The following is a 16,391-nucleotide window of genomic DNA, read 5'->3' on the forward strand; positions in this document are numbered from 1 at the left end:
ACTGCTATCGTATCAGCCAAAAAGAAAAATTTGAATAATTAACGGCAAATTTTTTGATCTAATTTAAAATAAAGCTTCTCTGTGGCACATTAGTTCTGTTGTCTACTGAAGTTTCTCACAGTAGTTTAGAGCCTTTCGGTGTAACGCACTACTTACGAGGGTGAGTCAAATGAAAACCTTAAATATTTTTTTAAATATTATTTACTGTGCAGAATTGGTACAAAGCTGTGTCACTTTTCAACATAATCTCCCCCACGCTCAATGCGAGTCCTCCAGCACTTACAAAGTGCATAAATTCCTTTAGAAAAAAATTCTTTTGGTAGTCCACACTACCACTCATGCACCGCATGGCGTACCTCTTCATCAGAACAAAACTTCTTTCCTCCCATTGTGTCTTTGAGTGGTCCAAACATATGGAAATCATTTGGGACAAGGTTTGGTGAGGAGGAATGGCGCCACTCCTTGCTCGCTCTCCTCGTTTCCGGTTGGTGGAAGTGAACCCAGGTTTCGTCCCCAGTAACGATTCTTGCAAGGAAACCATCACCTTCTCGTTCAAAGCGCCGAACAAGTTCTTCACAAGCATTAACACGTCGTTCTCTCACTTCAGGAGTCAGCTGCCGTGGCACCCATCTTGCAGACACTTTGGGAAACTGGAGAACATCATGCACAATGTAGTGTGGTGACCCACGACTATTCTGTAAACATGCTGCAATGTCATTCAGTGTCACTCGGCGGTTTTCTTTCACTATAGCGTTAACTGCTGCAATGTTCTGTGGAGTCGCAACTCGTTGTTCCTGACCTGGACGAGGAGCATCTTCCACTGAAGTCACACCATTTGCGAACTTCGTACTCCATTCGTAGACTTGCTGCTGTGACAAACATGCATCACCGTACTGAACCTTCATTCGTCGATGAATTTCAATAGGTTTCACACCTTCACTACGCATAAACCGAATAACAGAACGCTGTTCTTTCCTGGTGCAAGTCCTAAGTGAGGAGGCCATCTTTATAGTGATACTGCGTAGGTATGTGTGCATCTGCACTATTCTGCCACCTACAGGCCATTCTGAACGCTGTTTGTAGCACGCTTACCAACTTACAGGATAACGGTGCGAAGTTTCGATTTGTTATTACAAATTTAAAGTTTTCATTTGACTCACCTTCGTATTCGTATGCACAAGAATATCGTAAATCTTTTGTTCCCTTATCTAAAAAAATTAAAATTTTTATTTAAGTTCTGTGGTTTATATGGTGACTTCTTCCACCAAACAGTAACTTCGAATCACGCTGTCCCTCGGAAACTGAGAAGACTAAATATATCCAGCCGACGTCCATAGAAGTTATCAGTCGAATTATCTCACTGTATAGTATGTAGGACATGACTTCCATAGTACAGGCGACCCAAAAGTATGCTCTTATAGCGATCTGTCGTTAATAGCGGTATAGGTCAAAGAAGCAAATTTCGGTTAGAAGCTGTATATGCCGGCAGGGTTATCACCTATTGACCTTTCAGTTTCCGCTTAACAGTGAGTTTTCGAGCTAGCTACAAACGTACACCACGCAAGGAGAGAAGTCATCACTCTGCTAGTAACAAGTGCGATGCAAATACACCCATCACTAAGTTCACCATCTGCAATGTGCTTCTTCTGTAGAAGAAGAAAGCGTCGTACAAGGTATTATGTAATGCTCAAGCTCACGGATACAGACGTGAGTGTGTAGCGCTAATGGGGAGAGAGCACTGCAACAAACAAAAAATTCTTTTGTAACGAATAAGGAATTGACTGCTCTGTAAGGGCCTGATGCAAATGTTATACCTTTTCCGAAAGTTCTGAAAGAACTTGTGAAGTGTAATGTTGTAAGAAGAGAAGGAAGGCACGACTAGCGTTCAGTTGACAACGAGGTCATTAGAGACCGACACAACTTCCTATTTGGCGCGGAAAATCAGGCGGGTATTTGTCCAATGAAACGTTCGAGTATCTTCCTTAAGCAGTTTAGGGAATACACGGAGAACATTAATTTGGATGGCTGACGGGGATTTGAAAGGCCCTTCTTCCGAATGTGATCCGTAGTGCTAACCTCCGTGCCAATTCGCTCAATACGTATAGTTGTGTCCTAGGTTGTTTTAAATGAGTATAAAAACAATTAAAGGTAAGCTAGAATAGACACTAAATGCCTCTGGTCGATCAAAGGCAAACAATTTCAATTCGCAGACTCGAGCCGAGAAATTGGACTACATAAGGTGATCTTCCCGCCGTATAAACCTCAGTTGCAGAGCCGCATGTTGTCTACCAACCTATAATGAACTAAATTTTCTTTACCCGCCTTATTATAATGTATTAGGCATCAGGCTGTGATCATTGTGGTTGTGCAGTGATCTTGCTGGAACTTACAGATCCCCAACTGAAAATAATTCACATTGCCCGTTTAATTTAATCAGCCCTGTTAATATCCGAAACTCCAATAGGGATACCCAGAGCCACTATATGTGGGGCCATTAAACCATAGATATATCATGTGAAAATATCATCTGGAAAACACAACAGTGTGGAAAACTAATTTGACAGGTTTTTGTGGCAGTCTTACACGGACCTCATATATTCTACCATATTCGTATACACAAATTACATACCCGCAACTATAATGTATAGTGTTTTAATAATTGATTCGTCTCACTGGACAAAGAGATATAGAACAATTCTTTACTTGTGGGAGTAACGAGGTAAAATCTTGAACCGATAGATACACAGGGAACAACATTCTTCTCGAACAGTAGGTGTCGCTGAGAATATTTTCGATGAGAATGTTAGTGGTTGTTCTGTACTATCAGAGAAAGAATTGCGCGGGTACATTACCGTATAAGCACAGCGATAACTACCAATGGTTTATCAAGTGTACACGAAAACAGTTTTAGAGGGCACTTAAGAGCTGAGAACGCTTAATCACATTCCTTGGATCAAATAACGTACTCTTTCTTTGCAAACTTAGTTTAAGTGGTACATGACTTAGAGGATTTTGGATATAAATCTGTCATTGTAGTTTATCTTCCTGAGGGAAGACGAAAGTTCTTTTAAAAGTGTGAGGGCGATTGACAAAAATATTTTTTCGATATGGCGTGACCCCAGTAAAAATTCATTGTTATTTGCAATATTCACTAAGTAATAAACGTGTTGTCAACAGATACAGAGAGATAATAATTAAAGATAAACTTTCAAAATGCTGTAGAAATAACACCACTGGTAATAATGACGTCAAATCGCAACGGAATATTATCGGAGAAGCGGTAAAACGTATGGCAGAAGATAAAAAAGTAGTGTGAAAATTGATCAATAAATGGCGCTGTATGTTTCAGAATACGTAAATGAAAACATCTGCCATGCGTACGATCCATTGAAATTGGTATATACACGCCGGATACACAGCTTTTCCTTCTTTCGCGTCTGTTGCTTTCGCCATAACTGTCTCAATGCCGGATAGCGCTCTGTTTGTAAAGCTGTGTTACAAGAATTATGACTGTGCAGACGGCGCTCTGCAGAAGTTCCGGACACTGAAGGGTTTGAAAAACGGCGTTGGTCTGATGACTGCCGTGGGTCTGGCGAAAATAATTAGGATATTCGAAAAGACGGGTTCTTTTGGTATGCAACCTGGTGGAGGGAGGAAACGAATTGATTCGACGTCAGTGGAGGCAGTGGCCACAGCAATGCAGTAGACGAGTTGTGCTGCGCAAACATATAGTGAACGGAGAATTGCCCTAACATTGGACATACCAGTGAGCACGTTGCGCAAAATCCTACGAAACATCCTTCTCTGCTATCCATTCAAAATTACCTATGTGCATGAGTTGCTTCCTGTTGACCTGCCAGCAAGAGAGACCTTCGCTTTAGAATTTCTTGCTCGCATGGAAGTGGACAATGATTGGCCGTGGAAGATTTCGTGGACAGACGAAGCCCACTTCCATCTGACAGAATATGTCAATACACATAATTGCCGAATATGGGCAACGAAAAATCCACACGCAAATCAACTAGTACCATTTCATCACCGTGCAGTGCGAGTTTACGGCACCATTTATCATAACGCCATATTTTTTTGAACAGACAGGTGCTTTCGGTCCTGTTACCTGTCCCGTCACTGGTAAGCGCTATGAGCGTCTTTTGCGCTACCACTTCATTCCAACTTTCCAACAGCGTGGATGTGTGGATGGAATCATTTTTACGAAAGATGACGCACCTCCACACACTGCAAATCCAGTTAAGCAGCTGCTGAAGCGCCATTTCGGAGTTCTAGAATTATCAGCCGCCATTTCCCAACAGCCTGGCCATCCCGATCACCTGCTTTTAATCCGTGTGACTTCTGGCTGTGGAGCTATCTGAAAGATGCTGTGTTCAGTGTTCCGACTGCAAACTTTGCTACATATCAGGCAGGCACTGCGCAACACATTCTAAACCTGACCCCGTAAACACTTCGACAAGTTGCGGAATATGCTGTTTCTATATTTCCACATGTTGCAGAAAACGGTGGACAGCATATTTAACATGTTTTGCTCCAGTTACACGGAAATTAATAATCCGATTTGATTTTGATTGATGCTTTTTATGCGGTTTTTGGTCTCAGGAAAATTAAAAACCGATGTCATTGCTGCTTTTCATGCGCTTTTTGGTCTCAGGACAATTAAAAACCGATTTTTCCCATTCGATGTGATACGACCTAACCGTTGTAGATGGGCCCACATAACTAACGGTATCACACCTGTACACCCATGTGCACTGAGTAGTACAGTTTGTTTGACGTCAAATGTGCACCTTAGGCATCGTTGTACGGTTCATTTGTCATTTGTAGTCGACTACCATCAAATTGTGATGCTTACAGCACCGTCTATTACTACATTTTGTAACTATTTATTTTGCTTCTTCCATACGTTTTCCCCCTTATCCGATAATATTCCGTTGCAATTTGACGTCATTCTGACCATTGGTGTTATTTCTACAGCGTTTTGAAAGCTTACTTTTAATTATAATTACCCTGTACTGCAGTTGTCGTACCTGCAATGTTTCCCAGCATGCTAATCACACCAAACAGTAAGCGATTGCAGCAATACAAGCAAAGGGATATTAATAAAAAATAGAAAAAAACAAGACTCTCATCTAGCGTAAAGTGTAAGTAATTGTTACCTCAAAAATATATGCTGGTTTTTAACTTAGCAATAAGTTCACCCGGAGTAGGAATAGAGACCTTATAAATTTGTGAATCTTCGCGATCAGTTTATTTAAAAATTACAGCAAAATTGAAACAAGCAGCTGGGTGTCGATATCAGTATTAACACCGTATCCAGAATGGTGGAAAGGTAGTTCACCATAAATTCTGTTTTACTGATACATAACCGTCATAAGCATTAGTACAGCTTAACGAAAATATCGGCACCAATGCCGTATCAAAATGAAGGACTCTTCAATAGGAATTGTGTTATAAATTAAATGACCTCATTCCGATGAAACCGGTGAATGCGCCCAGTCATTATATCTATGGTGAATGACCATCTCAATATAAGGAAAAAATACTTTCTAGCTGCTCTCTGTAAGATAATTTTATCTCAAAAAAAAATATTTTCAAATGGCTCTGAGCACTACGGGACTTAACATCTGAGGTCATCAGTCCCCTAGAACTTAGAACTACTTAAACCTAACTAACCTAAGGACATCACACACATCCATGCCCGAGGCAGGATTCGAACCTGCAACCATAACGGTCGCGCGGTTCTCTACTGAAGCGCTTAGAACCGCTCGGCCACACCGGCAGGCTAATTTTATCTCGTACTGTCCCTTTAGGAGAATTCTCAGGTTGTGAAAAGTATCAAAGTGTTGGTAAATTAAAAAAATTTGCGGGTACCTAATTCATGAAAAATACGCACGTTTATAAGCAAAACTTATGCATCAGGGTCCACTTGATGTCTGTTCTACTTCTGCCGAATTTGTAACGAAGTAAAGCGTTTGGTACGTATCGGGCTTCCCATGTGATCTAATGAATTCTCTAATTTACATGGATTTCTTCTCCGGTCTCATCAAACAACTTCGTTATCCCTTTGTTAGTGAGCCCGTGTCCGGAGTCCAGATGAAAATGCATAGGAATACGTTAAAACAATCCGTACGAAAGACAACGCTTAGAAACCTACTGTTAAATACTGAAGTACTGTTTATTTATATAACTTCCTCGAGGGCTTGCAAAGAAGTAATACCTCCAAATTTTTTGCGTGAAAACTCTTAAAGCTTTTTAAATAAAACAAGCGTTATCCACATTCTACATATTTATTCTTTATATCTACATTTTTGCACTCCTCTGCCGCTAGAGGGCTCCGAATTGTAACGTGTAACACGGCGGTTCGTAACGTAACTATGTCGGTGCGCGAGAAACAGCGTGCTGTTATCGAGTTTCGAATACGGAGAGTTTATTCACACATGGAGTACAAAGCTGTAGAATGTTAATAGTATTTGTTTTATTTAAAAAGCTTTAAGAGTTTTCACACAAATTTCGGAGGCATTATTATTCAGCACATCCTCGTATTATTCACTCTGACAAACCTGCTAAACATTATGAGAAAGATAATGAGGTCCATTCCGGTTCACTGTTGTGAGTTGTGCTGCCTGCAGCGTTTCCTTACAACGCTAATTACAAACATCACCTAATTAAAACACCTGCACAATTCTTAGAATCACGGCAGCTAATGGATTTTCGAGTCTGAATGCCTGCGGGAAGAAAACCTGAAAACCTTTCATCTACTCGACTTGTTGCACGAGTTTCCCGAATAAGCTTCAGGACTACTTGCAAGCCTGTTACGGTCTTGCTGTAGCGGTAGTGACTGTTTACAACTACTGATCCAATAAAAGTACTACCAGGCAGTGTATTTCACTACAACGCGGGAAAACGCGCTGTAATATGTAACACTAAAGACCATTGTTTCATTACATCCTGAAACAGTATGTAATTGACAAATAGTGATAGTGCATACTTATTAAATTATACTAGAGCTTTTTGGAAAGAAAGGTACGTTTAGACGCGAAATAGAAACCACAGCTAAAATCCGATAAAACTTTGCGCATATACACTCCTGGAAATAGAAATAAGAACACCGTGAATTCATTGTCCCAGGAAGGGGAAACTTTATTGACACATTCCTGGGGTCAGATACATCACATGATCACACTGACAGAACCATAGGCACATAGAGACAGGCAACAGAGCATGCACAATGTCGGCACTAGTACAGTGTATATCCACCTTTCGCAACAATGCAGGCTGCTATTCTCCCATGGAGACGATCGTAGAGATGCTGGATGTAGTCCTGTGGAACGGCTTGCCATGCCATTTCCACCTGGCGCCTCAGTTGGACCAGCGTTCGTGCTGGACGTGCAGACCGCGTGAGACGACGCTTCATCCAGTCCCAAACATGCTCAATGGGGGACAGATCCGGAGATCTTGCTGGCCAGGGTAGTTGACTTACACCTTCTAGAGCACGTTGGGTGGCACGGGATACATGCGGACGTGCATTGTCCTGCTGGAACAGCAAGTTCCCTTGCCTGTCTAGGAATGGTAGAACGATGGGTTCGATGACGGTTTGGATGTACCGTGCACTATTCAGTGTCCCCTCGACGATCACCAGATGTGTACGGCCAGTGTAGGAGATCGCTCCCCACACCATGATGCCGGGTGTTTGCGCTGTGTGCCTCGGTCGTATGCAGTCCTGATTGTGGCGCTCACCTGCACGGCGCCAAACACGCATACGACCATCATTGGCACCAAGGCAGAAGCGACTCTCATCGCTGAAGACGACACGTCTTCATTCGTCCCTCCATTCACGCATGTCGCGACGCCACTGGAGGCGAGCTGCACGATGTCGGGGTGTGAGCGGAAGACGGCCTAACGGTGTGCGGGACCGTAGCCCAGCTTCATGGAGACGGTTGCGAATGGTCCTCGCCGATACCCCAGGAGCAACAGTGTCCCTAATTTGCTGGGAAGTGGCGGTGCGGTCCCATACGGCACTGCGTAGGATCCTACGGTCTTGGCGTGCATCCGTACATCGCTGCGGTCCGGTCCCAGGTCGACGGGCACGTGCACCTTCCGCCGACCACTGGCGACAACATCGATGTACTGTGGAGACCTCACGCCCCACGTGTTGAGCAATTCGGCGGTACGTCCACCCGGCCTCCCGCATGCCCACTATACGCCCTCGCTCAAAGTCTGTCAACTGCACATACGGTTCACGTCCACGCTGTCGCGGCATGCTACCAGTGTTAAAGACTGCGATGGAGCTCCGTATGCCACGGCAAAGTGGCTGACACTGACGGCGGCGGTGCACAAATGCTGCGCAGCTAGCGCCATTCGACGGCCAACACCGCGGTTCCTGGTGTGTCCGCTGTGCCGTGCGTGTGATCATTGCTTGTACAGCCCTCTCGCAGTGTCCGGAGCAAATATGGTGGGTCTAACACACCGGTGTCAATGTGTTCTTTTTTCCATTTCCAGGAGTGTATATTGGGTAGTGTCTCTAATTTATCTGTCGATCGCGTCACGTCACTCTTTTGAATTCTAAGGGCACAGTGAGGACGTATAAATGCCTGGAAAATGGTGTCTCCTTCCAAGTATAGGGGCCTGGTGAGAGATTTCGCGTGATGTCATGCAGCGCACGTAACATAACTGTCATGCCTGTCCTTCGTGACAGTCCTCTAGGTTTTTGATGGGAAATGTTCGATCAGCCGCAATACACCCCGTAATTGGCTCCCCTTAGTTTCATCTCTACTCACATAAACCGCTGGCTATGAAGACAGCATTTCGACACAAACAAAGAGCTCTAGACCAGCGTAGACAATTGAAGGAAACCACCGGCGGCTGCCTTCTATGAAGAGGGTATTAGAAAGTTGGTACAACGCTACGGCATGTGTCTAAGTCGGGGCGGCGATTATGTAGTAAAGTAGATGGTAGGTCTTGCTATCTGGTACATATAAAATGTTTTCACGGTGGTTTCCATTTCGCAACCGATCGGACCTTACTTTTCGAATAACCCTTGCGTACTTTCATACTAAATGCTGGCCAACAAGTACCTTAGTGTTTATTAAAACACTTGCACAGGTTCACATTGGTCGAAAAGCGTTTAACAGTGATAGCGGTCAAGTGAACTGGTTTCTTCAACAAACGTGGCTGGCACTGCTGCAGTACATTGTCACTGCCTAGTGCGTTTGATGCAGAGACACTCACCTCCGTCCAGACAAATCGGCTACGCAGGCGATGGCAAGAAAATATAGCCTTTGATCAGATGTGATCTGTAAGCTACTTGCCTACAAGAATCGTGTCACCATTATGTCAGCTGTCGGGAGATGCACAAAAGTATTAAGATAGTTATCTAACGTGACCATTCAGCAGATCCTTAAAGTCCACGTCGTATTTTCCCTCAGAGCTGTGGATTGGCAAAAGCACCCGGTGAGGCTTTCCACAACAGATTGAATTACGTTTCTAAAGGAATTTTCATTTAACGATAGCAGGGGACGATAGAGAGAAGAAATACAAGAATCAGGGATGAAACAGGTTCATAGAAGGAAGCATTGGTAATAGCTACCAGTGTTAGCCGAAATGCAACAAGACTCTTCCCAATCAAATGGGGAGAACGGGCAATCAAAAAGCTAGGTGACTAACTGAGAACATGAGATGAGTACGGGAAACAGAAATTTTTAATATCATACCTCAATACACGGATTTCATTCTCTCACTCATTGAACTATTCATTCTCCAATTTGTCTTAGTTTCGGCACAGCACATTTTTTTGCTGATTCTCAATAGCGCCTGTGTAGTACACAGCGAAACATGGTTATCAATCTGCAGTCTGTAGCTGTCAAATAATTCAGCTCGGCGGTTTCGCTAGTCTCTGTACACGTTTAGTGTAGGCAGAATTCCACTGAGCTGTGCTCCGCACGTCAGAGAAAAATAGCCTACCCATTCTGTCGAGGTCACAATCGTTGACTTTGAATGCTGGCGCGTGGCTCCGCAGTAGCGGCCACCAGTGCAGCGCATAGCGACCGCACAGAGCAGGAATGTGGCTTCAAAGGCTCCCCGCGGCGTACCGCGATTACCGGAATGACCTGGTTCGCTTGTGGTCCCGCCAGAAGCAAAGCAGGTGTCGACATACCGCCTGTTTGCCGGGGCTTCGACAACCGCCTGCTACCACCGTCATTACGCATCAGCCTATATGCCAGATGCGTTAAACGGAATGCTCACGTAATGACACAAACGAACGTTTACACGCACAGGGACTGCATGCCCCGTATCTCGCTAAACTAGGCAAAGTATCTTGAGAGTTAAAATGTTGACAGATATCAAATATTTAAGAACTGTTTCACATTCATATGTTTTTATTTCTTGTGTCTATTTACGTCCCTTTGATCAAATGAGTGAAAGATAACTGTCGTGTTGGAACGAAAGCACTTCTCTCGCCACCTCGAAAGGAATAGTGCGGTGTATCACACGGCAGGTTTGTCACCATACCTCGCAGTGACATATGGAGTGATAGTAGAATGCAAGTAGGGTATATGCGCGAATTCAATTACTTTCATTGCGGCAAGTTCGTGGATGCCTGATGCATGGCACCTACCATCATCCAAGTCGTGCAGGTCCTTGACATTCGCGTTATACCGTATAAAGGATGTTTTACGTCTTGTTGGTATGGACTCAGGTCTGCTAACTTGGAATTGAAGCAGACTAAAATTTTTCATTCTTTTAACCTACAGTGAAAACAAAATTTGTGCCAAACAGGGACTCGAACCCGAATTTTTCTACTAATCGCGAGCAGACGTCTTAACCCTTATCCTGTCTGAGCACGTTTCTAGGTTTGAGTGAAAATTTCATTGTCGCTGATGTTTACAGCTATGCTTCACGAACACCACTGCCAGAGGACCTCCCGCAGAGACCGCGGTAGCTGCACTGGAGGAAGGGGCATTTTCATTATTTTGCAGAGTGAGAATATTCAGATGGTCCCCACTGATATCATTTCAAGCCAATACAGCTTCATGAATTTCGTGCCCAGCACTCATTTCTTTCATTTCCATTCAATTTATTCATCTCACTTCATTGTTTATGATAACTGTTGTTCTATAATTTTATTTGGCAGTTATTTTCAGCGAAATAATATTCCCAGTCAATTCAGTAAATGCTGTGATACCACCACACACTAAGTAAATTTAACTAAAAGCTACTATAACAACTTGTTAACTAAGATGTCTGTCCTTTAGTTTTGATTGAATCCCAGATTATAATTGACCGCATGTGTTCACAATAATAATAATTACTATTATTGTCTTTTTCATGATGTAGTTAACATTTGCACCTGCAGTGAAGTACGCTATCTGATCAAAAGCAGTTGTGATGCAGTAACAGCAGAATGACTAAGTCTGGAGAGCTCAGTGACTTCCAGCGTGAACTATTCACTGGATGCCACCTGAGTAACTAGTATATCAGACACATTTCAACCCTTCTAAACCCACTCAAGTCGACTGTTCGCGATGTGACTGTGAAGTGGAGCCGCAAAGAAACAAGCACAGTTAAACCAAGACCAGGAAGTACCACTCGTTTAGTGGCGGATAAGGACTGTCGAACATTGTGGAGGATGGCTGTAAGTAACTACATGAAATCAAGAAATCACTCGTGAGTTCCAAGGTTCTGCCGGTAGTTCAGCTAGCACAACGGTTGTACTTGGAGAGTTAAAAAGAATGGGGTATAATGGTGTAGCAGATCCCGATAAGCCATACATTTCAGTAGCCAGTGCCAAGCCAAGATTGAGCCTCTGTACACAGCGAGGCATCTGGACTGTGGAAGACTGGAAAACCAGTGATTTGGAGACGAATCACGCTATAATCTATGGCAATCCGATGGAAGGGCTTGGATTTGGTGAAAATCTGGAGAATATTATCTGCTCTCATGTTAAGTGCCAACAGTGAAGGACGGAGGTATGGGGTTATGTTACGATATAGGGGGGAGGGCGGTAGATTCATGGCTATGGTTTGCTCCCCCTACTGCTCTTAAAGAAACGCAAAATGCGTAAGGATATGAATAGATTTTAAATCATTGTGTACTGCATGCAGTAGAGGAAGGTAGGGACAGCATCAGTGAGAGAATATTTTGTGTATAATAATCTTCCTGAAATGGACTAGCCTACCCAGAGTGCGATCTAAACGCAATGTAACACCTTTGCGTTGAGTTAGGACATCCACATTGCTTCCCACAAATGGCTCCAAGAACTATGGAACTTAGCATCTGAGCCGGATTGTGTGACCGAGAGGTTCTAGGCACTTTAGTCTGGAACCGCTACGGTCGCAGGTTCGAATCCTCCCTCGGGCATAGATGTGTATGATGTCCTTAGGTTGGTTAGGTTTAAATAGTTCTAAGCTCTAGGGGACTGATGACCTGAGCTGTTAAGTCCCATAGTGCTCAGAGCCATTTGAACCATTTTTGAACTTAACATCTGAGGTCAACAGTCCCCTAGTCTTAGAACTACTTACACATAACTAACGTAAGAACATCACACACATCCATGCCCGAGGCAGGATTCGAACCTGCGACCGTAGCAGCAGCGTGGTTCCGGACTGAAGCGCCTAGATTCGCTCGGTCACAACGGCCGGCCGTTGCTTCCTACCAAAGCGTCTAACATCACTAACTTGGTTTTGGCTCTTGAGTAAGAATGGGCTACCATTCCTCCACAGACTTTCAGACGCCTAATTAAAAGTGTCTCCAGCAAATTTACAGCCATAACAGCGAAGGGTGGACACATGGCATATTAATGTCCACTCATGAACAGGCAGCACGCGGCACCACTCGAGCTTCTAGGGTCCATTTTCCTCCTTGTGTCCTCTGGTCTCTGTCGTGCAGCATATCGCGGAAAGAAGTTGTAACTCCTAGCACTCCCCAATGGCAATCACCCCACCACACGCCACTCAACACATGTCTACGCCACAGTCTTCACTAGTATTTATTTACATAATTAGTCCTTCACTGTGGCTCATCGCTCTCCTCTCTCTTCTTTCAAGAAAAATCTGCCGCTCCCTCATGGAAACCTTCTCGACTATGTTGTTTAATGTGTGTCATAGCGATTAGTCTCCCATTCAGCTCATTCGTATTTCATGTTACGTTTCTTAAATTTGGCTGGAGGATGAGCTCTTTTAACTTCAAGGGAAGTGTTTAATGACCTTCATTGAGGGGAAGCAGGCCCATAATTCAATAATTAATCGATTATATATGAACTCAGTTTGCTGTAGATGCACAGTTTCGCATTTAGTGTGGCATATTAATTGCGGTTAATAAGCAATTTTTTTTTGGATATAGGCGATATCCACTATCGCAAGACAACTGCTCTTAGACACGAAGAGGCCCCATTCCCCATTCCTTGTCATGCCTCACAACAAATAACTTCAACCACCGACTTATACAGCAGCATCAATAGTCTCAAGCAATTTACGCCAAATATGTACAGCTCCATTAAAATTTCTAAATTACGAGTCCATCAAAATGCCTTCCAGTCTAATTTCAGTGCTCATTACATCAGGCATGTCTTTCTCTTCGCCTATGGACAAGTGTGTTGGTGTGTTGTTTAGAATACTCTGAGGGCGTCAAGTGGAAGGGAACATATTGTAAGTACCGGATGTGGGACGTTTGGCACAAAAAAGTATTGGCTCGACAGCTCGGAGTTTTCAGATTCCCACACACGTCAGGTAGAGTGAAATCCGACCGCGCGCGACGGTCAAACTTCGGCATGGCCACTGGTCGTCTGAGCACGTGTTATGCTAGTTTTCGAAACGTTCAACTTATCTCTTTGTATCGTGGCAACCATATAATATACAGATTACCACGATACGACATTTTCCACACTGTGAACGCTGAACAGTTCGATACCACATATGCACCGTGACCAAGTAAAGTAACTGAGATTCGTTTGTATGATGACAACTAAAATGGATACATCTTCTAAAATTAATATTTAATTACCTAAAGAAGACACATAAAATCAAGGTATCAGAGTAAAAAGCTTTGCAAGATGATTCAACTAATACATCTCATTTTCTTGAAGAAATGTATAAATTCAACCAAAAGCGTGATTCATTTTTCAAATAAGACAACTAGACACAATAACAATGTAGCATATGATAGGATCCTGGTTTAAACACAACACACGTTTTGTATGATTTATTAAGTTACTTTCCGTCAAATTTGTTGAAATAGTTAGCAATTTTAATTCCATTCAAATTACGAGAAACATGATTGCACTATCAGAAAGTGGAGGCAGTTACCCATCAGAAAGATGGCACTATTAATAACTATTATATTGGTGTTAATTGCGGGCAGGGCAGTATTAGAGTGGAGTCCTACAGAAAGAGGAAGACCACAAGGCAGACAGTCAGACTGCAGGAACAAAAAATTGAAGAAATTTGCACGTCGCAGGCTTCAACTAACAGAGAGCAACAGGAAACGGAGAGGAATGTAAACAGCGACTGAAATTGTACTTGTTACTATCAAACAGGTCATACTTTGTATAGGGCGAATTAACTGAATAATAAATGAATAATTGCACGAGCTGTTGTAAAGGTCCTGTAATCGATACCCTTAGCATCTACCAGCACCAGCAGCTGGCGAACCTTAGTTGCAGAACAGCGCGAAGTCAGTAGTGGTTGGAGTCGGTCGAGTGAGCATTTGATGAAAGAGTTTGGGGACATGAATACGCGAAATTAAAGTTGAAAATGTTTATTAGTTGTACTGAGGGGCGTACTTAATTGATACAGGAATGTTTTGAGGACTGTGGCTTTTAGGAACGAATGGGTTTGAGATTTGTGAATTTCGTCAACGTGAATGAGATGGGTATTGTTAGGCGTGTTCTGTTAACGGAAGTTCAATAAACTGAGAAGATGGACATCATATTTTGTCGCAGAAGACCATTACCATAATTTATGATGCTTTTTGTGGTAGATATTTACAGAGACGTCACATACAATTCGGCTACATTTCATTAGCTATATCGATCGTAGTTTGTTGTAAGTCATCTCAGTTGTAGGTCCGACAACCGAAAATCTTTGGAACACAGTAGTTTTAATTAGAATTACCGAGCGGTAGCTTACACTATTCTTTGTACAAATTACATAACTCAAATTAAGCGGAATTATAACGCACATCTCCTAATGTAATTAGATTTCAGATATAGACACTTTAATTTTGTTCTGAGCCTAACGACAGGGCGGGCCTGAGGAGTGGTTGTACTCAGTCGTGTACCACAGTACACACTGGAACTGTGCTACAGAAGTGTACGTGTAAGAAGCCGGTTGGTGGTGAAATGCGAAATGGCAAGAGCCAGTGTACCAAGTAACGCTTTAGCCAATAGCATCATGCGGCCACTTCCGTGGCTAGAGTACGCTTCAGTTGCGGTGAACATTCATCGTCGACTTCTGTGTTAGCTTAGGTATGGTGCAGGTATTTAAGTATTTAGTGAACAGCGTTCCTTATGAGTGGCATAAAGCAAACACGTCAAATGGTTCAAATGGCTCTGAGCACTATGGGACTTAACATCTGTGGTCATCAGTCCCCTGGACTTAGAACTACCTAAACCTAACTAACATAAGGACATCACACACATAATGCCCGAAGCAGCATTCGAACCTGCGACAGTAGCAGCACTGCGGTTCCGTTCTGAAGCGCCTAGAACCGCTCGGCAACAACGGCCGGAAAAACACGTCAAATATAGCAGTAACAAGCGAAAGCGATTGTTTTGCGACCATATAAATTTTTCCAGAGAGTGTCAGATGCATAAACACTGGCTCACTGTGGTGCTAACTCCAGAGTTACTATTTACTAGGGTAGACTGGGGCCGGGGCTTGTGACGTGGGACAGCCAGAGATCACACTTGCGACGACGAAAAGTATTCTCTGTCCCTTTGCGTGAAGAAAGCATCTTACCCACAGCTTCTTACTTGTACATCATTATAGGGTATCGGCTGTCCGTCTCCGTTTGAACTTAGAGCTATTGGCCAGTATACTCTCATCGCTTACAAACATTTTGCTGCTGAGTCATAGTGTGTTTATGAGAATTGTTTAAATAAACCTTCAATTTTTTATTACAAACAGTTTCTCTCGGGTACAGTGGGTTGTAGTTGTGGTGGTGGTAGTAGTAGTAGTAGTAGCTTACCCCATTATCAGCATAACATTAATTTTTTGTGTCCTTTCAGGAAATCGGATGTAGTTGTAGTATTCATTGAACTGAAAGTAAGGGATACAGCCAACCTCCATTGACAAGGAACAGCCGCAAACAGTTATTGTTTACGTTTTAGTTTAAACGGCGATATCAAAGCCAGATCACAGGGAATGTTTGAAAATCCCAGACAC

Source organism: Schistocerca gregaria, chromosome X (assembly GCF_023897955.1).
Source record: "Schistocerca gregaria isolate iqSchGreg1 chromosome X, iqSchGreg1.2, whole genome shotgun sequence".
In the NCBI taxonomy this organism is placed as follows: Eukaryota; Metazoa; Arthropoda; class Insecta; order Orthoptera; family Acrididae; genus Schistocerca; species Schistocerca gregaria.